This window comes from Triturus cristatus, chromosome 6 (genome assembly GCF_964204655.1).
Source record: "Triturus cristatus chromosome 6, aTriCri1.1, whole genome shotgun sequence".
In the NCBI taxonomy this organism is placed as follows: domain Eukaryota; kingdom Metazoa; phylum Chordata; class Amphibia; order Caudata; family Salamandridae; genus Triturus; species Triturus cristatus.
The window spans coordinates 110,791,319-110,812,188 of NC_140589.1; the positions used below are offsets into that span (position 1 = coordinate 110,791,319).

General features: G+C 45.8%; 1 protein-coding gene across 6 annotated transcripts in view; it reads left to right on the forward strand.

Moving 5' to 3' along the window:
• The window catches only part of TJAP1 (tight junction associated protein 1), a 352,145-nt gene that overhangs the window by 79,678 nt on the left and 251,597 nt on the right, over positions 1 to 20,870 (forward strand). For 2 of the 6 annotated variants that reach the window (XM_085610312.1, XM_085610313.1), the window contains exons 2-3: positions 5,019 to 5,124; positions 6,170 to 6,267. The exons of 1 other annotated variant lie outside the window; for it this stretch is intronic. The gene's annotated coding sequence lies outside the window, so the exon portion shown is untranslated. Of the gene's footprint in view, positions 1 to 5,018; positions 5,178 to 6,169; positions 6,268 to 20,870 lie in introns of all 6 variants that reach the window. 3 more of the 6 variants (XM_085610311.1, XM_085610315.1, XM_085610314.1) reach the window with 2 other exon arrangements.

The window sequence follows — 20,870 nt, forward strand, 5'->3', positions numbered from 1 at the left end:
GATCCATTAGTGTATACATATTATTTTTCCCACAACAAGTCGTCTTCTTGGCTGAAATCGTCAGGGAAGACGACGTGGGAATAAATCTCATACTGGCGCACTCTGTCTATAGTGAAGCCGGGAGGTGCCAATCGATGCCGCTCCAGATCCCTGATGGAGGAGCAGATTCCACAACTGATCCCACTGCACCTCAATTTGTCCGGGTTGTTGGCGATGGTGCAGGAGGTCAAGGCCATGCTGCATATTTTTGGCACTCTTCTGGCACCCTCTTGTGTGTCCTTAGGACCCAAAGATCTTCCTGTGCCTCCAGTCAGCTTACCGCTGACGGATCACTCCTTGGCATTGTTTGTGCACCTGGAACCTGTATCTGGTTCCACACAAACTCTGATGCTGATTTCCACTCCGGCTCCAAGATCTGCACCAGTCCCTTTTTCCTCAACCCTGTTCACGATGTCGCCAGTGCTGATGATCGAGTCCATGCCGACGCGGTGTCTGACGCCAATCAAGTTTGCGCCTTGTCTCCACTACAGCACACTAGTTCCAGTACATTCTGACTAGGACAACATTTTGTCTACCTTCCTCAGAGGCTCCATCATCTATTTGGCTCGGATTCTGATAATGATGATGCTGGGGATGATTTACCCCCACATTATGATAATGGCATTATATACATGGACTTGCAGGAGGCTAGTGGGCTGGATCCCCCCATACAGTGTTTATTGAGCCTCTTAGACCCTCAACTGTGGACAGTGCTACATTTGCCATATGGATTAGATGTGCAGCTGAGGTTAAGGATATGCCTTTGGTGGGTCCTGCCTATTCTGTGGGAAGACTGATTCTGAATTCAAATCCTTTAACAGAAGTAGAGCTGCAGGGCATTCCCTGGGCCTTTCTACCCCTACTCGTCAGTTTCCCCAATGGTTGGATCCTTCTGAAGCCACTCCAGAGGCTGGCGCATAGAGAAGGCCAGGCCCCGCTACCACTGCAGCAGCCATCCAAGACCTTTTGTGGCTGAGTATGGGGTTGAAGCAGACATTGTGAACGCCATCTGGGATAACTTTCTCCTCAGTCCCCTGCTTCTGTGGCATCTGTTTTCAAGCTGCTTATGTTTGTCCTTAGCGGCGCACAATCTCTCTGTAGAAGGAAGAATCGGACATCTTCTCTAAGGGTGGCAGTCCATCGCTTCCTACAGATGAGTCCCCCAGATCATTCAGCAGGGTTAAACTCTCCCATTTCATACCCACCCACAGCCCTCTCCTTTCCACATCAAGGCTGTTTTCGGAAGAGCACTTGTATACCTTGCTACAAGAGGTGTAGGCCTTACGGGCCAAAGAGGTTAGCGAGAGTGTGTCACGTTTAGGAGTAGGAATGGGTTGCTACTCATGCAATTTCCTCGTACTGGAGAAAGATGGTGGCCTTTGTCCTATATTAGGTCTTAGCTTTCACAGAACCTTCCTGCAGAACAACAAATTATAAATTCAGTATGCTCACAGTGGCCCAAGTTAGGTCTGCCCTGGATCCAAGCGATGGATGGTTGCCTAGGACCCGCAGGATGCATACTATCATGTGCTCGTCTTGCGTCCCACAGATGTTACCTATGCTTCAAGCTAGGCCAGAAGCATTCTCAGTTTGCTGTGCTCCCATTCAGCCTTACCAGTGTCCCTTGGGTGTTCACGAAAGTGATGGTAGTGGTTGCTGCCCATCCTTGGAGGTTGGGGATTGCAGTCTTTTCCTACTTCGGTAACAGGCTGTTGAAGGTGGGGTCATCAGCCGTAGACCACATCCAGTCAGACGGATCTTTTGACATCGTAAGAATTCTCATTCAACGAGTTGAAATCGCACCTGACTTCTTCACTGAGGCCCCATTTTATTGGAGCTCTTCTGTACACGGTACAGTTAAGGGCCTTTCCTTCTTCATAACAAGTCCAGGATGTTCAGGCTATGATCTTGATGTTTCAGCCTCCGTCCTGGATCTTAGTGAGAGAAGCTCTCTCGGCCTACTTTTTTTTTTTTTTTTTACGTAGTTTTATATAGTGTGAACTTGACCTGAAGGTATCTGGTATCCGATCGCTTTACATAGCACCAGTTGTGTTACATGAGGACACATTAATTTTTGTTAGGCACGGGTAGATTAAGTGATTTGCCCAGAATCGCAGGATGTTCAGCGTCCTTGCCGAGACTCTAACCCGGTTCCCCAGATTCGAGGTCGACCGCCCTAGCCGTTAGGCCAACTCCTCTCCTCATTACTTGCATCCTTTATCCTGTTTGTCCTCTTTGCCACGTGGCATATGGGGGCTCTGCAGTGAGATTTTGAGTCTCCGTGGGCCCAGCAAGAAGGAAACTTGTTAGATGCCATCCAGGTCTCGGCCTGACTGCCTAACTGCAACCTGACCAGTGACTGAGCCCTCTTCCTATCCGACCAAATCGGACTGTGTTGATTGGTTCGAACCTACTGGGCTGGAGAGGTCTTTGGGGAAAGTTGGAAATCCGAGCACTCTGGTCTCTGTTGGGAACCGGCTCCAAATATATCTGTTGGAGCTGTGAGCAATCAGTCTGGCGTTTTAAAGTCCCTCTTACCATTCATCAAGGGAAGGCCGCTGTAGGTTTTTATGCACAACACCCCCTCTATGTCCTACTGTAACAAAGAGGGTGGAGTGGGGTCTTGAATCCTGTGCCAGGAGGCATGTTGTATCTCTACAGTTGGCTTGAGTGTTGGGCATCTTCTTGATCACAAACCACTGGTGGGGATCTTTAAACACCATGGCGGACTACAAGCTCAGCCGGTGACTGCTGGAGGTTCGTGAATGGAGGTTGCACCCAAAGGTGCGCAGGACATTTTTATGTCAGCGAAGATAACCCTGGCTGGATCTTTTTTCCACTGTCAAACGCACAGTGTCAAAACCTCTGCATGTTCAAGTTACAAAGAACACTCTCTAGGAGACTCGTTCAAGCTAGGGTACTCGTTCAAGCTAGGGTGAATCACTGGTTTTCTGTAAATTTTTCTTCCTCTGGCTCTCATGTTACAAGTTCTGAAGAAGATCCCTAAGCAGAAGGCAACTGCCGCTGCCTTTCCAGGAAATGCACTGGCTACCAGTGAAGTGACGCATCGAGTTTAAAGCCTGGTGCATAGCATTTAAGGCAACTCATGATGATATAGGGCCACTCTTTTTCAAGCAACATTTTCACCTATATGACCATGCAAGTCATCTTCGCTCAGCTCAATCTCACAATCTGATTATTCCTAGGTTTAAGAAACTGCTTGGGGAGGTAGAAGCTTTTGGGTTGGTCCAACTAGACTCTGGAATTCTCTCCCCCAAAGATTGAAGGACGCGACTCACCTGTTGGCATTCAGGAAGGCGCTGAAGACCTGGTTGTTTAACCTCTAACCATGTGTTAAGATCTTACGATGTCCATCTGTTCTGAGGAGCTAGGGCCTTGACACCTTCGGGTAACTGGTATGCGCTTTATAAATCTTTTTCATTTCATCCAGATCTACTAGGCCCATGTCATCCTAGGGGCTCTGGATTGGGCCATAAGAGTGTTGGACCCAGAACATCTGGATATGAGCACCTGGGCCTCGATCAGGCTTCCTTTTCGGGAGGATCTTCTGTTGCAGCAGCAGGGCAGGGTGGTGCTCCTGAAACTGCTCAATCTACACTTCCCATGCATGGGGATTAAGCAGCAGCAATTGACTGCATTCGATCTACTGCCTTAGGTTGGGAAACTCATCTGGGTGTCCATGCTTTCCTTTATATTGTGTATTTCCCCCAGACGCTGAGAAATATTTGTGGCCTGGTGTTAAGTCTGCAAAACAGACCCTTTAAATGTCAAGCTGTTGGATGCTTTGTTTGTTTTATCTTTGTCCCATCATGGTTTGCACTCTGCACCATTAAACATTTTTTTGTGTTTGGTGGGTCAAGCGTCCTTACTTAAATCAGCTGTTGTGATGTGATTTAATAAAGGTTTGACACAAGTCTCCTCCCAGATCATTTGATTCCGCGGTGGGATCTTAAGTTGGTCCCCTTTGAGCCAATGCACAGCTGCTCGTTGCAGCTACTGACCCTCAAAAACCATCTTCGTCATTGCAATCACTTCAGCTTGTCCTATCCGTGAGCTCCAGGCTCTCTCGATGCAGCTTCCTTCTATAACCTTATTACCAGGCAAGCTGGTGTTGACGAGCAGTGCGGCCTTCTTGTCCAAAGTTGTAATGCCTTTTCATGTTGTGCAATCCATCTCCATCCCTACGTTCTTTGCTGTATTTCACACCTCGAAAGAGGAGGAGAAACGTCATCCACTTGACCCCAAAAGTGTCATGAGCCTTTACATCAATCACCACAAAGATCATTGGGTGGACTATCTGGTTTTTGTGGGGTTCTTTAGGGCTAGGAAAGGTAAGACTGTGCAGAGAAGGCCTTTGTCATGGTGCATCAATCTTTGCATTGAAACCTGCTACTTAGTGACCAAAAAGCAGCCTCCAGTAGGACTGTGGGCCCATTCCACTGAGGCCAAGGCTGACATCAGTGTCTTGCACGTGTAGTGCCCGTTCCTGACATCTGCCAAGCCGCCACATAGGTATCCTTGCACACGTTCACGAAGCACTGCGGGCATGATGGCCTTATCTGATGGAAAGGGCATTTTGCCTGTTCGGTCCTGCAGTACTTTTTGGCTTGAGCCCACTCCACACACCCTCCACTTGACGCGGTACTGCTTTGGTATGTATTCTAAAGGTGAGGAATCTGCCGTTAGAAGTATCCATCAAAAGAATACGTTTCTCACCTTCTATAATACTTTTTCTGGGGTATACTTTATCTAAACGCATATTCCTCGCTGCCCTATTACCTCCCCATTCTATGAAGTGGTCTTTCATTTTACATCTCTAATTTGGGACCCATTTAGATCTTCTCCCTGCTACTGACATTTTTTGTGCTTCGTGTCCGAGGGCACAAAGGCTCAAGTAAGAAACTGGTGTTGATGTGCAGGGGTGGCTTTTACATGAGTCTCCACTCCATTTCTTCCAGGGCGGAAGAGGCCAAGGTAAAGCCGCACAAATCCACCTAACGGCGTGCAGGAGCACTGCTGTGAAACCCTCCGCACCCAGTCTGGTGCCTGAGGACTATTCTAAAGGTGAGGAAGCTGCAGTTAGATAAGAGCATCCATCAGAAAGAGCATTACTGAAGGTATGTAACTTGCTCTTCTGTGCACCGTCCTTCTGTTACGGATCCTATTTTGCCTATACTACCCACGCCTGTAGTTGGGGATGCCTTGTTTCCTGTCCTGTGGGTTGCAGATACCTTGTTTTGCATACTACCCCTCCTGTGGTTCTCTTGCTGCTATGATGCTGTACCCATGGGCTATTTCAGTCCTCTTTAGAAATGCTGATTGATTCTGCACGCTGTTTTCTTTTGTTCTTTAAGGTAACTTTGAAAATTGAAGTCCTGAATAGTCATGCCATATTTCATCCTCTAACCTCCGTTTTCTGCTGCAGGAAGCAGACTAATCTTAAACCTCCAGTGGCCATAGGGGTGGTAGTAATAATGACCCTAAGAGACTCCTGTGAACTCCGTTTGTTTTAACTCCCTAGAATAGGTCGAAGATGTGTACTTGGTTGGGTAGGTGACTCTGCTCTAAGCAGGGGCTGCGCAGCGGTATGTCACGAAGTCCTCCCTTGATGTTGCCGTACCTGCTTACCAGAGTATCTGTTATGGGAGATCCGTCCCTTGTTCTTCATAGTCTAATAAAAGGGCCTGATTTGTCTGCAGCATTCTGGATGCAGGAGTCTTCTCCAGTATCCCGTCCCTTGATGCCATCAGTCAATGAATGACCGAGACTGGCCTTAGTAGCCACAGCTGATCTCCTAAGGGTACATCACAGGAGCAAAATAACATTCCCTTCTCCTACCTTATTCCACGCACAAGTGCCACCCTTTGAAGTCCTTATTCTCCATTCGGGTTACTTAGTGGGGTATTTCCACCAGTTAACGCTAATATGACCTAGGTGGGCAGTTTGTCCAATGATGGAACACTGTCTTTTTGCAGCATTGTTTTATGCAGATCCCCTAGTTCCTGGATGCCGTGAGTTAAGGCGCTACCCAAATGTAGCCATCAGAGTTATTTAGACATTTCTATCAGAATTGTTGTTTGAATTTCTGCTCCTTCTTTCACCTTTGCAGTTGTTGATCCATGCTCCCTTCCGCAAGTACAACTGGATCACCCATTTCTCCCCGACCTACTCTACATTGGTCCTCGTGACTTCTCCCACCAGCAACAGGTAAGACTTGTACGTTTGAGGTTAGATCTTAAGAGTGGCAGCTGTCTGCCACATTGTACCTTCACTCCATGTGTGCTGATGTCTGAAGTCCTTTAGAACTGTTTTTTCAAGGTGAAAAAATGAAATAAATGGGCTATTTAGGTTATTAAATAGGTGGAAAATATTGCAATAAAAGATAAAGTACCATTGGGTGTGTGTAGGATTTTACAACAGCATTGGCGGCAGCTTGTGGATCACAATGCATCCATTAAATAAAGCATTTAATATGTAGTAATTCAGTGTATTTTTAAGAGGTAAAATATCCTCTTTCATTACAATGCAAGCACTCAATAGGCGGCAGAAGAATACGTCGGGCAATAGCATGAGGTGAAGGAGAATACTCCTCTGGACCTAGTCTGAGCCCAACTTACCTATTTTAACCCCTTCGGTGCTCATGACGGAATGGTTCCGTCATGACCCACGGTTGAGCTGTGCTCATGACGGAACCATTCCGTCATGACCACGCCCGCGCAAGATTCCGCCAGCACAGCGGCGGAATCTGCGCAGCATCGAAGGGGTTAAAGAATTAATAACCATGACTGCTGCAGACAGCGTCTTTGCCAAGCCAGCCCTGAAAAGCCCAACTCACTTTGTGATCTCTGGCACCCCAGGGCGGGAGTATTGTTTCTAGTTTTCATATAAACGAGGCATAGTTTTCTTTCAATGGATATCTTTCTATTTTTAAGGACAGGTAGCTGTAAAGTGACACTCCCCCCTAACCCCTCTACAACCCTGGCTCGGCCAGCATCTTGCAGGACTATCTCGAGTGCTCCTCAAACAAACAGAGAAATGGGTGCTACTAGAATTGATCTTGAGACACGCCTGCAGCAGATCGGGTGAAATGTAGAGGGACTGGGGAGATTGAAAGTCGACCTGGATCTGGTGATTGATTGATGTTGGAGTAGCAGGGCCAGTTGTGGGTCACCATGACATTGAGTTACAGTTAAGCAAGAAGACCTCAAGATTTGTTCCAGAAGGAATTATATCAGAATTCGGGGAGCGTCACTGTAGCAGAAAGGGACAATATCTAAGAATTTGTAAGGGACCTACTCCACTCTTCCCACAACCTCCCAGATGAGCCGGTTTGCACCCACCAAGTTGTGTGACGCGGAACACATGAAAATTGGCTCCCCAAAATTCTTACAAGAGTTTATTTTACAAAAAGGAGTTAATAATGTAGAGCATAAGATAGAAAGACGCTGTGATGTTTAGTAGGCATAAATTGCAAAAATAGCAGGACATGTGTGCAAAATGTGGGGATATTAGCCAGCTTACTGTCTTTCCTGGAGACTGACAGATTTCCTATCGGAGGTGATGGGGGATACCCATTCCATCTGACGTTACAATGGCAAGAGAAAAGGAGAATGCACAGTCACTCGACAGAAGCTAAAGAACCTTGGGGTTGAAAGAAAATATGAAGGAAGGAATAACAGCACGGCTCCCATCAGTCAATAAATTGAGAGCCAAACTGGCAGATGGTGAGATAAGAAAGGAAATGTGGAAGACTGCAAAGAGTCGCTATGGTGGAAGAGCAGGGTGGAGCTCTTTAGTCAGGGAGAAGCCACAGCGGGAGGAGAGCTGCGAAGGAGGAGACTCCTAATGCCTTATGGATTCATATAAGGGGAGGCGAGCATAAGACCGAGCAGGATTTTGAGTGCACAAGGAGCAGGCGCGGTAGTGAGAATGTATGTGATTGGATGGCTAGGCTTTGACTCCATACTATAGAAAGCGATCCCACATTAATTTTTATCCCTGATCACTCTGTAGTTGCATCTCATCAAGCCCAGTTTATAGTCTTGTTACATATTGTAGAGACAGGGGTTGGGCTTTGTTGGCTGAAGTTTCAGTTGGTTTGGGGGGCAGGATTATAGGACGCTGGGAAACGACCGGCACGGTGGTATCCACAAAACATGAATGAACATGTGATAACTGTGCTCATCCTCAAGTGATCATCCCTCAATGTAAACAGATTTGCCCCTCCAAATACGAGGCAACTTCCATTGAAGTCTTCAAGGAAATATGACCAAGATATTCTTCTACTGCAAGAGACTTGTCTCCTGCTGCGCGAGCAATTCTGCATGTGTCACAAACTGTACTTAGTACAATTCGGGGCTTTGCCTCCTAAAAAAGATGCAGGGGGTGCCATCTTGTGCGAACTCCATATAGGGGAAGAGAGGATCACAGAAAGGGATAATTAACAGTGGTATGTCACAATGCACAAAAATCATGTGCCATTGTAAATGTTTGTGCCATTGTAAATGTTTATGATACTGGAGTATTTATTAGCAGACATTGAGGGCGACATAGTGACAGGAAGTGATTTCAGTGTGGTGTGGTGCCCACTGTTAGTTAGGTCACAGAAGACTTGCAGTGCCACAGAAGCAATGTCAGTGAGGCTTAAAAAGCAGATGACTGAAATAGCAAATGCATGGAGGTATCTCAAACCAAGTCTAGGGGGACCTTTCCACACCTCATACATGCACATCGCCTACATATCTGTTTCTCCCTCGTGATTCGTATCGCTGATAGAGGAACGAATAACACCATACTCCTATCAATATTTCCTGGGGAGGGAGCCCAGGGAATAGAAATTAAGTCTTGAGATGAGCATCTTCAGGGCCCCAGTCCATGAGGCCTCGATGACAAAGGAGATAGAGGCGTATTTAGGTCTAGCCTAGGCAGCGCTCATGCGCTGCTCTCGGAGGGCCTTTAGCCATTGGTGAGCTCCTTTTCCCCACGCTAGTGCTTGTGCTGGCATCCACCTTGCGGGAACGAGCAGCGGCGCTTGTGGTAATTGTAAACATTTGGCTATCGCGCCGCCGCCGCTCACTCCCGCAAGGCACATGCCAGCACAAGCACATTTGCCTGCTGTTTCGGGGTCGCGCCATGCACCCTCACGCCTGTTTTTCTTCCTTGTTATTCTGGGCCGCACTGGTTTTGATTGACAGCATGACGTCCATGTTGCGCGAGCAGCAGCGCTGCCAGGTGCCAGCTGCGTACCACGCATTCCTTTCGCGGCTGCGTGGCCGTGCTTATTCCTTCAGCAGCTAAAGCTTTCCTTATAAATCTTCCACTCTTCCCTTTCCCCGCTCTCTGTCTCCCAGGCGAGTAACTGACAGAACTCCGTCCCAAACCTCCACTGCGGGGTGCTTGCAGCCCAGGTTCCCTTGGAAAGACGTGGCCTCCAGATTTCTGCAACGACGCTCTCAGACGCACCGTTCTCTTGGTGTTATTTATTGCATGACGTTGTGTTTAGCGCTCATACCGATGACCAGGCGCTGAACAGGTATATCACGGGAGCTTGTACAGCCACGCGATGATCCCAAACTGCTCCTACAAAGCATATGTAGGTTCTTTACAGACTGTCGAGCTCGTAGTTTGGAATCCCTGTGCGTGCTCTAGGAGCTGTCCTGCGTCGAGGCACTTGCCGCTCGACTCTAGCGGTCAGGAATCGACCTGTTATAATTCATCATCATGCCTGACACACTTCGCCAAGATGGCCATTAGGATCCGCCGTCCAGATATAGGTCCCACCTGCGCCGCCTAGCCTTAGCTTAGCGCTGTCACGGCCGTCTCTCGCATGCATGCTGAAGGGACCAGTAACAGCGTCTGGAGCTCTGCTGAGGCGGCGGTAGCAGTGTCCACGCACTCTCCTGCGTCCCCACTTCCCCTGCCTCTCTTTCGCGACCTTGTTTCCTCCTGTTCTTTTTGATCCCTTGACTGCTCACTCCCTATACCTACAATCTGTCACCCCTCCATTATTATCCTGATAATAGTAATTCTTTTTAATCAATGGATTGATGTATTTATGTGCTTGTGTGCAGTGCTACAGATCATACGGGTGGGCTCACAGGGCTTGCCCGTTACTGCGCCTGCCCTGAATCTGTGTAGTCTGCTGGCCAGGCGTTCCCATCTAAGCACAAGCTTGAATTAGACTAGCATTCATTTGTGGTGTGCGTGCATACTATTATGTGGTGGGCGATGGGCTTCGGGGTGGTGGACGAAGGTACCATCTGTCAGCAAGACTGCTTGGTGGGTGACAGCACCTGCATACATCTATGTAGTGAGCAAGAGTTTGTTCCCCACCAATCATCGGTTACCATTTCAGTAAAATGGCTCGGTTGAGAACTGCGCCTGCTGCAGAGATGAGTATGGGGGTAAGTGGAAGTTGTCCCAGGCCCTCATCTTAGTCCGCTGCAGTGGAGTTCAGTAAGAGAGTGTGACAATGGCGTAGAAGTATGTGTGGTGTCTTACCTGCAAGCCACATGTTCTCATCTTGGCCCGCCTTCTCATTTGCAACTCTCTTACCCTGCACTCTGGCACCAGTCCTCCTGTGTAACCCTCACAAGACTCTGCATCGGGTTTTGCCTTTGTGTGCTCGTCCACTTAAGATCCTGGCCCGTAATGCTACAGAATATCTCGAGAATCTGGTTGTACATTTTGAGCTCTTACCCTACAAACCTGGCCCCGCCTTCTTCAGTTTATGAACTCAGTTGCACTCAGCACTGCTTGTTGTTTTTAGGTCTCGCCTGAGCCAGCGCATGCGCTGCCCTGCAAGACATTTAGTAAGCGGGTTCTCAAAGTGCTACCACAGGCTTTTGGTGGCCTCAAGCTTGCGGTTATGCGCACATGCGCTGCCGCCATCTGTCTTTCCTCCTGTCACGGGTCATTAAGTGCATCGCAATCACTTTCACTATCGCGGCGCGCGCATACAACTCCCGGGCTTGTTTGCACGCACGCACCACTCGCGTGCTTGTTTTCCCGATGCTCTGCTCCGCTGTCCCTTTAACTTTTTCCTGCTATTTTGTTACTGCCATTGTTTTTTTTAAAGTCTGCTTTCTTCCTGCATGCGTTCACCCAATGGGAGTTCAGCAGCGATTGCCGTTGTGCTATTAAGCGTACGTATCCGCATTTGTTACTTTGTTTCCGTCCCGTATTTTGATTCCAATTGGAATTCTTTTAGGTTTTCGCCATGGTTTTATTTTGTCAAAAGACAATACTCCTAGTCCTTCAAGTCTAACGTTGTTCCGAGCTTCTACCTGTAAATACTGAAGTAGACATGCTTTTCTTTGCTCACACGTTGTTTGAGTATCAGGAGTACTGCTTTTGACTTGAGCCTCTGATTATTGTCTGCATGCTGTGTGGGTACCTGTGAAAGATTTATATTGGAGTTTATTTCCAGTGACCGCACCACTTGTTTTTTTAATACTTTATTGCTCGTCGCAGAGTTGCGCACGCTCACCATTGGCTGCTTTGGTAATGGCGCCGGCTCCTTCTTTTTATGTTCCACTATTGCTGACGCACAGACCTCTCGTGGGATGCTGGAAGAACAGTTAGGTAATTTTGAAGTACAGTTATTTTGAAGTCTATTTTTAACAGCTGTGTAACCTCCCTGCGGCATGATTAATGGGTGCACAGTGCTGGCTGATTTTCTCCAAGGGGTACCTGTGCGGCGTCCCTCCCCCATACCCATCCCAAACACCATAAGATAGTCAAGGCCCGGAGTCCCTGTGTGCGGATCTCACTTCAGAGAAAACCCTTTCAGGTGACGCTCCCGCCTTGCAGCGCACTTGAATTTTTTTGTATCACAACTCGTCGGACACATTCACTCCTTCTGTTACTCACAGGAGGTATCGGACTCGCTTCTAAGAGCACACTTTCTGTGCTGAGCGTGCACATCTAAAAAACACACCCTAAGAATAAAGCATACCGCCCCAGCCCCTCCACCACCACTACCCAGCTTCTTTCATTAGTCGACAGCAGCCATACCTCTACGCCACAGCTCTTGCGCTCAGAACTACAGCCTGCCTACCGGACACACACGGATGAAAATAATGGTTGGGAAGTCAGCCAAGTTTGTGATCGGAGAGCCTTGTGGGACCCTCCCTTTCCCTTCCATAGTCTGTACCATGTAAGGAAGATACTGTCTGGCCTACTGGAAAACGACACTCTGTGAGCTCTGCATTTTTACATAATTCACTTTCCCGTACACAGCTTGAAGTAGCAGAATGTTACTGGTCACCTTTCAGCTGTTACTGTATTTAGAGAAGAGACTGTTTTGCCTGCATAGTTCACACATTCCTGTTTGATATGCAGGCAACACACATAAATATTTAAATGTCATAAATAGAAGGGTAACAAATATTCCTTAAACTCGAAAAGGTTTTGTTCACGGTTCACTCAAACTTCTGTTCGCAGGACTGACACTGTTCTAAAAGCAGATGCTTGTGCGGCGAGGCGTTTACGGCTGATAATGTAATTTATTTTGTTAAAGGTATAAAAGTATTTTCCTCTTTGAGCACACACACAATATATACACGTGTGTATGTATGAGCACAACGGTAGTGAATATAAACGTGGCATTGTAATACATGTTATTTAGAGCTACAGGACAGACACACATGTTTGCACATGTAATACTATAGTGCAAATGTCACATGGCAGTTTATTACCAGAGTACAGCTAAAATGACATCCGAAAAACACGGTTTACTGTCTGGCAGACTGCATGAAACAATGAACTTACTCAGCGAAACAGCTCTCCTATGTGTCACCCTACAGCCTGGTTGTGGTTAAATATCTTTTAAAACAAATACACAGGAAAAAATGCCATGAAGGAAACCGTGTATTGCAGATGCACAGAGTGTAATGCTCGATTTATTACCACTTCATTGCCAATAGGTCTCGCTATTGGGACCTTATAAGTGTTTAGCCATGCAACAGTTTGTGTTGTTGCACTAAGGGGAAGCAGCCAGAGCGAGCACTCACCTGAGAGCCACGCCATTGCCCACGCAGTAACGCCGCCACCGCCAAGAGTCTAGCAGGAATAACATCAAGCACCATCCTCCGCGTCGCCGCCCCGGGACTGCAAATCCCGGCAGCCTCAGCGGCGGCGCGTCCAGCTGACGCGGTGCAAGCGCCAGGAGGCGTTATAACCGCAGAGAGACCCGCTTCGCGGGACGCGCGCGGGCGGTGCCGGGGCTAAGCCCGGGCAAAGGGCGGGCCCTCTGTGGCCCTCAGTGGTCGGAAGAGGCCGGGCTGGGCCACCCCCCTTGAGTCTACATACGAAACAGGTAACTACTCTAAGCATGGGGAAACGTACTACGAAAACTACATGCACTGTTACCGCCGCCCATGTTGAGTCGTCCACATCAATAGATGCACTCTTGGCTAATGCTCTCACTATGGTCACAAATGAGATCGCAGACACTGAACGTAGAATGTCTTTTGGAGTCCCCTCCATTACTAATATTACCGCGCCATGTTCACAATCACCTAAGGCTTTATCTAACTCGGACCTCCCCCTCTCCCCCTCCCCCTCTCCCCCATAGTAACAGTTGTTAAAACAAATAGTAACGTGGACACTTTAAGTATGACCACTGGGAAATCAAGTTTGCGGACTATTGTTGTAACAGATTGCCAAGCGGAGCCAGTACAAGATAAAACACCACGCTCCAACAAACCCGCAAGAGAGAAACGTAAGAGAGGCCCAGTGAAATGTATAGTAAATAAAAAGAAACAACTAGGTCGATGTAGAAATCAACCAACGCCACAGAGTTTGTGGAATAAAGATAAAGCCAAAGATTGCGAAATAGTAACACCAGGTACCATTGAGGATTCACTACTCTCCTCAGCGCCATCGGATGAAGGATCTGAGAGACTTACTACTCCCACACGCAGATTAGAGCCTCCAACTGCGGACAAAAGTATTTGTAGAGTCTCTATGTTATCCAAGGAGAGTAGCGCTAATACAATCAGTACCCAGACTGAGGCCACTGATCAAAACTTTTTACCCAAATTCAATGGTAACCTGATAGAAACTATTGTTGATACTATTTTTAAACAAGTTGAAATTCAAATAGTCAAACAATTTAATACTGTTTTTAAGAGATTGGACAAAATCGAAAACCTTGTCAAAAAAGAGGAAACAAAAAGGAAAGGATCTATTAGCTTAGACGTTGTTCGTGGTGACAAAATTATGAACAAATTAGAAACTTTATGTAAGGATTTGAGGGAGGGGAATCAGAATGCTGCCATTGATCCCAGCCGTGTCAATATGCAAGGTCTTACTGTTGATAAAATTGTGTCATCTAACAGTACCTCTGCTAATATTTTACCTACATTGCCCACGGGCTCTGATCATGACCCCCCTGGTCGAGAAGGAATTGTAACTGGTACTTCAATCCCGGATGCCAAGACCCCGCTAGCCACCCGAATAGATAGGATAGCCATTACCTTGGAAGACACAAGCACTGGTGGAGGCCCATCAGTAAGTAACAGAACTGCTAATAATTTAGGACAGTCCCTCAACTTACCCCCAGAATCTTGCCCATATGTTTTAGTGTTAGCTGGTGTACCTGCTCTAAAAGAAGGCCAAAGTGAGTCATGGGTACAATTACACAATAAATGCATTAATTGGCTGACAAAACATAAAAGGGCAAGATGGAATATATCAAATGAAATCATACTAACTCGTAGGGTAAGTTGGGTGGGGCCACAACAGAAAAATATTAGCGGGGATTGTATAGTGATCAACTTCAGACATCCGAATTTTGTGAAATATTTTATGGATACACGCAACATCTATGCCAGCACATTCACTACAATAAGCCTCCATCCTTTGGGCTATTTTTATAGGCCCCCCCATAGACCAATTCAGACAGCCTCTCACACTATCCCTATAGCTAATAGATTCTCTGCCTTATCGGACTTGGAAAGTTTAGACTGACAACCACTAACATCTCCCATTACAGTGGATGAGGTTGTTAGCACAGTGCCTATTGATATGGTCAACTCTACACGCACCAATAAACCTTGTCCAGATAGATTAGTCGTACCACATGTAGCTTGTTCAGACTGTCCCATTATTCCCACTCCTTCTACCATTAGTCCATCAACTGACACCTTAAGTGTCATTAGTTGGAATATTGCAGGGCTTCCAGGTAAGATGAAAATTAAAGAATGGGTTACCTGGATAAGTAACTTTGATGTGGTAATGTTACAGGAAACATGGTGTACATCTGCCCAATTGTTGGAGGGTTTCTTTTGCCACAATCTTATTGTACCAACTCCTGCTTTGGGACGTCCAAGTGGCGGTCTATCTATCTGGGCAAAAATTTCCAAGGACACGAAAATTGAACCTCTAAATGTGGTTAGTAAAAATCTAGCAGCCGTTAAATATGTTGCAAGGTTAAAGATTTGTTTTATAAATTTTTATAATAATGATTTTGTCAACCATCCTAACCCCACCTTTTTAGAATTGTTTAAGTTTATCGATGATGTTGTGGATGGTGAAAAATACGGTTTATTTGATGGTATTTGTGTTGGCGGAGACTTTAATGCACATATTTATACTACATCTCCACCTTGTAGACGAGGCTCGGAATTATTGGACCTTCTACAAAGTAGAGATCTAGATGATGTCATGGGCCATTTTGGAATTGATGAGGGAAAGACACCGGCTCCCACGTATATTGGTCGTGGTTCTTTAACCACGATTGATTATATGTTTATCTCTTCCCCCCTTAGTGAAGTATTAATTAAATCTAAGGTTGTTAGTAGCCCATACAGTGACCATCTACCACTAGTAATTCATTTTAAATCTATTAAAAAGCCTGTAGGTCGACGTGAGGTTGGAATTCAAAATATCAATGTATCCACCGATAGACTAAGAATCATCTGGAGAGGGATTAATAACAGGGAGATCTTAAACGATGTAATTAAGAACAATCCCCTTTTGATTTCCAACTGCCTAACATTTGGTGGCCCTGATATTACTAGATCCTTTTGTGATCTATGTGCAGCAATAAAAAGGGCTATTTCCAGACCGGTAATAGAACATAATATAAACACTCAAAAATGGTTTGATACCAATTGTTCCAGGGCGAATAGAGAACTAAGGAAAGCTCTTGAAGCTAAACCCCGAGATATTTCCCTTGTCAGTTCACTACGTTTTAAATATAAACAGGTTTTAAAAATTAGAACTGAAGAGCTTCTAATAAGCCACTGGGATAATCTCACTAAAACAACTGCCCTAAAAGATACCACCGGTTTCTGGAAAGAAGTAAAAAGTCTAAGAACCCTGGGTAGTAACATCTCCCCGATAAATTGTAATATCACAGGTGATTCATGGGTCAGCCACTTTTCTAAGCTCTATGCCACAGCTGGGAATTTTTCTGAGGATTCTTTCCCAGATGATACTGTAGTCATTACATTAGAGGAGGTGGAGGAAGCCATCGCAAATAGTGCGGGTAATAAGGCCCCCGGCCCGGATGGTCTGTCCATCGACCAGATAAAATCAAATACATGGTTTTGGGCACCCCTACTTTGTAATCTTTTTAATAATTTAGGTAAGGAATTTATCCCTCCCACATGGTCTTGCAGTACCATTGTGCCTATTTTTAAAAAGGGAAATAGGATGGACCCGGGGTGTTATCGTCCCATATCTTTGATAGATAACACCCTGAAGGTCCTCGGTAGGGTCTTGTTTGATAAAATAAGCGCCTGGGCTGATGAAAACTCCATCATCCACCGTTGCCAACTTGGGTTTCGGAGCAAGCTTGGGACGGTGGAACAATGTCTAAACCTTAACCTCATAATGGCTAAATACACGAGAGCTAAACGATCTCCTCTGTATTTTGGCTTTATGGACCTAAGTTCAGCGTTTGATTTTGTTAATCGCTCTCGCTTGTGGTCCATTCTTTTAAATTATGGTTTAGACGAACCCCTAGTTCACTTTCTGGCCAATCTTCATCGTAACTTGAAAGCCCGTGTTCGTTTAAATAATGATGGTGAGGTTTCAAATGAGATTTTAATTGGCAAGGGGGTAAGACAGGGCTGTGTCTTGGCCCCCTTGCTTTTTATCTTATACATCAATGAATTAACTCATTCCCTGTGTAATTTGACAAAGGACGTTCCAATTATCAATAAGAAACCTATCCCGGCGCTACTCTACGCTGATGATGCGGTCCTTATGGGCCGCACTCCGAATGCTCTGCGTATTTTAATAACGGGATTCGTTAATTATATGTCCGATCTTGGGCTGTGCACTAATTTTAACAAATCGTTTATCATGACTTGCGGTCCCAAAAATTATAAAATCCCGAAGATTGTGATAGGTCCAAACATTTTAAAAAGCACATGCACTTTCCCCTATCTGGGTCTCTTATTCTCTAATAGTGGCTCGTGGCAACCACACGTGGCGATGGGGAGAAATAAACTTTCAAAATCGATTAATTCTATCACCTCCCTACGCCAACCGCGCCAGGCTGATGTGGTTCCCAGCCTATTACAAATTTATCGAACTCAATGTCTCCCAACTGGCACATATGGTGCGGAAGTTTGGGGGTTCTCAAATTGTAAATCAATACAGAGCGAAGAGAACAGATTTTGTCGGAAAATCCTGGGGGGAGTTATTAGCGCACCGACCTTTGTATGTCACAATGAATTAAAATTAAAATATGTCGAGGATTTCATTAGAGCGAGACCTGCATTATTTTGGCTAAGGATATGGCAAAACTCGGCAGCTTCATTGACTCGAGAGATTATTTTAGACTGTTTGAAAAGTGATAATGTAGCTCTAATCCCATGGATTAATGCGGTAGAGAGTAGCCTTAAGAGCGTCAATTACGGTTACCTGTTCACACATGCGGATAGAATTGACGCCTCTCACAAAAATTCGGTGAGTAGAGCACTCTATCAGCATTTCCAGAATGAAAGGGAAAGAGCGGTTTTTGTGAAACAATCCACAGTTGATTATTTGTCAATCCAGGAACCCCATATTGAATCCCCGATGACCCCCCAGCTTTATTTATGTAAAAAACTGGGTAGATGGACCAGATGTCTATTATTTAGATTCAGGGACAGGAGCATTATAAACCTCATCTGCTTTCCACTGGGTTATATTAAAAATTTGGAAAAACTACATTGTCCTTGTGACCGCGGTGGAATCCAGAGTATGCCCCATTTTATCTTCGGCTGTGGATTTTACATGAAATTCACAAGACATTATCTAATACCATACTGTAAGAAACATGAATTGCTTAGCCATAACCTTGCCTATAGACACTTCTTAATGCTAGGATCGGATGAATTGATTTTTAGAGTTAGCAGCTTTCTTAAAGCCATTGTATGCTCACGCAGGTCGTTGCAAATTGATTAGTTCTGTTTAAATATCCACTTTGCACTTTAAAACATGTCTTGTCGGAATGTAATACATTATTTAGTTTATATTAGAAATTTATGAGTCAATTTCCTTAGTATAACCCCATTTGCTGTTGCACGATGGCTTATTTTGCATAACCCAGCTAGTAGGTTTTTGTGTTTTCATTGCTGTCTTTTTATAAATTATATTCTTATATGTAATGTTTGATGGCCCAAAATTGTATTTCTGATGTGTATTTTTAAATGTTGTTTATGTGCTTTTATGGATGGTTTGTGAAATCCGAATAAAGTCTATTTGAATTGAATTGAATTTAAGGATATTGTGCTGGATAACTAAACACTTATAAGGTCCCAAAGCGAGACCTATTGGCTATGCCAATGCTTGTTGTGAATGGCTACCACCCCGTAAATTAATTTGCTGCTCCCATAGCAGTCTGTTACACGCATGTGGGTTCAGCCTGTGATTTGCCTCACTGCGTACGTGGGTACTGTTTACTTATCATCCCGTGCGCTACAACTTGCTTCTGTTTGGGTGTCTGTGTGCAGTATGAAAATCGACTTTATCTGCACCTGAAGGCCACCTTTTTATTAGTCCCTAAATTGCTGACGGGCTGTCCGTTATGAACATCTGGGTGCGACTTGTGAAATGATAATCCATGCACCGGGGTAACGTTTCTGCCCCATTATGTGAACCGCTAATTGCATTGGGTATTGCTTGATCTGCGTTATGAACTGTTGTCCGCGCAGCCTTTGACACACTGATAGATCTGCACATGCTCTTCTCCCCCACCTACCTCTGCTCGAAGCTCACTGTGCCATGATCTGAATATACCTCTAGCACTCGAGCACAGCTCCCAAGAACATGCTGCATACATGCAATATCAGCCCCTGGACCAGTCCCAGGCTCCCTCCACCTGCCAGTCCCTCATTTTAGCTGCTTCTGCTGTAAGGAGCGCACCCGCAGAAGTCCAAGGTTCTGGCAACCGCACTTTGGATGACGCTAGTGGTAGCATTGCGTTATACAACTGCCGATGCTGGCCTTCATTGCTTCCTTGCATGCTCTGTAAGCTAGCTGAATCTGACCGACAGCCACTTGCGTTTACAACAGTTCTTTTTGTTGCAGCTTGGCATTGCTAAACCGTGAGCTGCGGTTTTATCCTAGAGCTGCTAGCTAGAGCCTGGGACGTTCCACTACGATACCAATCATGCAGATAAGTTTTCTTTGAGCAGAACACATAGTTTGCATTTCACTAAAGGGAAGATATACCAGTGGGGGGCAGATTGTCTGTCCCACCGGGTGCAGTACACTGATAGAAATAATGTCCTACCTCTCTGCGAGCTTGCGATCCCATCAAGGTAATCCTGTGTGCGTGTGGGTGTCTGCAGGCAAACACCCACTGCAGACTACACAGCAAAGCCAGGTGTTAAAGAACAGACCGCTCCGAGCTCTCTTCAGGCCACATCTAACAAGCATTGGCATAGCCAATAGGTCTCGCCTTTGCGACCTTATAAGTGTTTAGCCATGCAACAGTTGATGTTGTTGCACCAAGGATATTGTGCTGCATAACTAAATACTTATAAGGTCCCAAAGGCGAGACCTATTGGCTATGCCAATGCTGGTTTCCAAAACAATTAATTGGTTGAGACCTCTTATGCCATCGTGTGAGACGCCTTTGAGGCTACAGCCCACAGCATAATCATTACAATAATCCCAAATAAGTGGGACAATGGAGGCTGGAAGAAAATAGGCTCACAACTGACTTACAAGGTCCTGAGGCTGTAGGGAAGGCAAAACAATTATGAACTATGTAGATGCGAATGGTCATTGTTTGGGGCCAGCTAGAAGTTCTTAGAGCAAATAAAGCAAAGAGCACCTTTTCTATGAAAGAGGGAATAACATCTGGTCCCTCTGAGCTGGGAGGCTGCTAATGCAGAGGGCTAAGGCCAAGATTCAGCAGGCTGAAGATGTGTGCCATACATAAAATGGACAAGCCGGATGCCTTGAAGAATGCCTAATGAGTGGGGAAGGAAGCGTAGAAAAGGTATACTTTAGGGGATTGTGGCCGGTCAATTTTCTCTGAGGAAGTCACAGTATCTCTAGCAGGACTCATAAGCACACTTGAGATAAAAAGAAAGCCTTGAAAGCTCTGCCCCCCATTAACACACCAGGGGTGGGTGGCTTCTTATAAAACATTCTTACAGCTGACCAAGTCATTGGTGACCCTATTTAATTCCTTCACCTGCTCTTCAGGCGTCACCGCTACAGTGAACAAGGCAGAAATACCTTCATACCCAAACCAGAGAAAACCCTCCAGGAGTGTGATTCTTATAAACCAGTAGTGCTCTTAAACAGGGACGCTAAAATATGCGCAAAGATTAAGGCCTCTAGACTGGAAAAGCTGC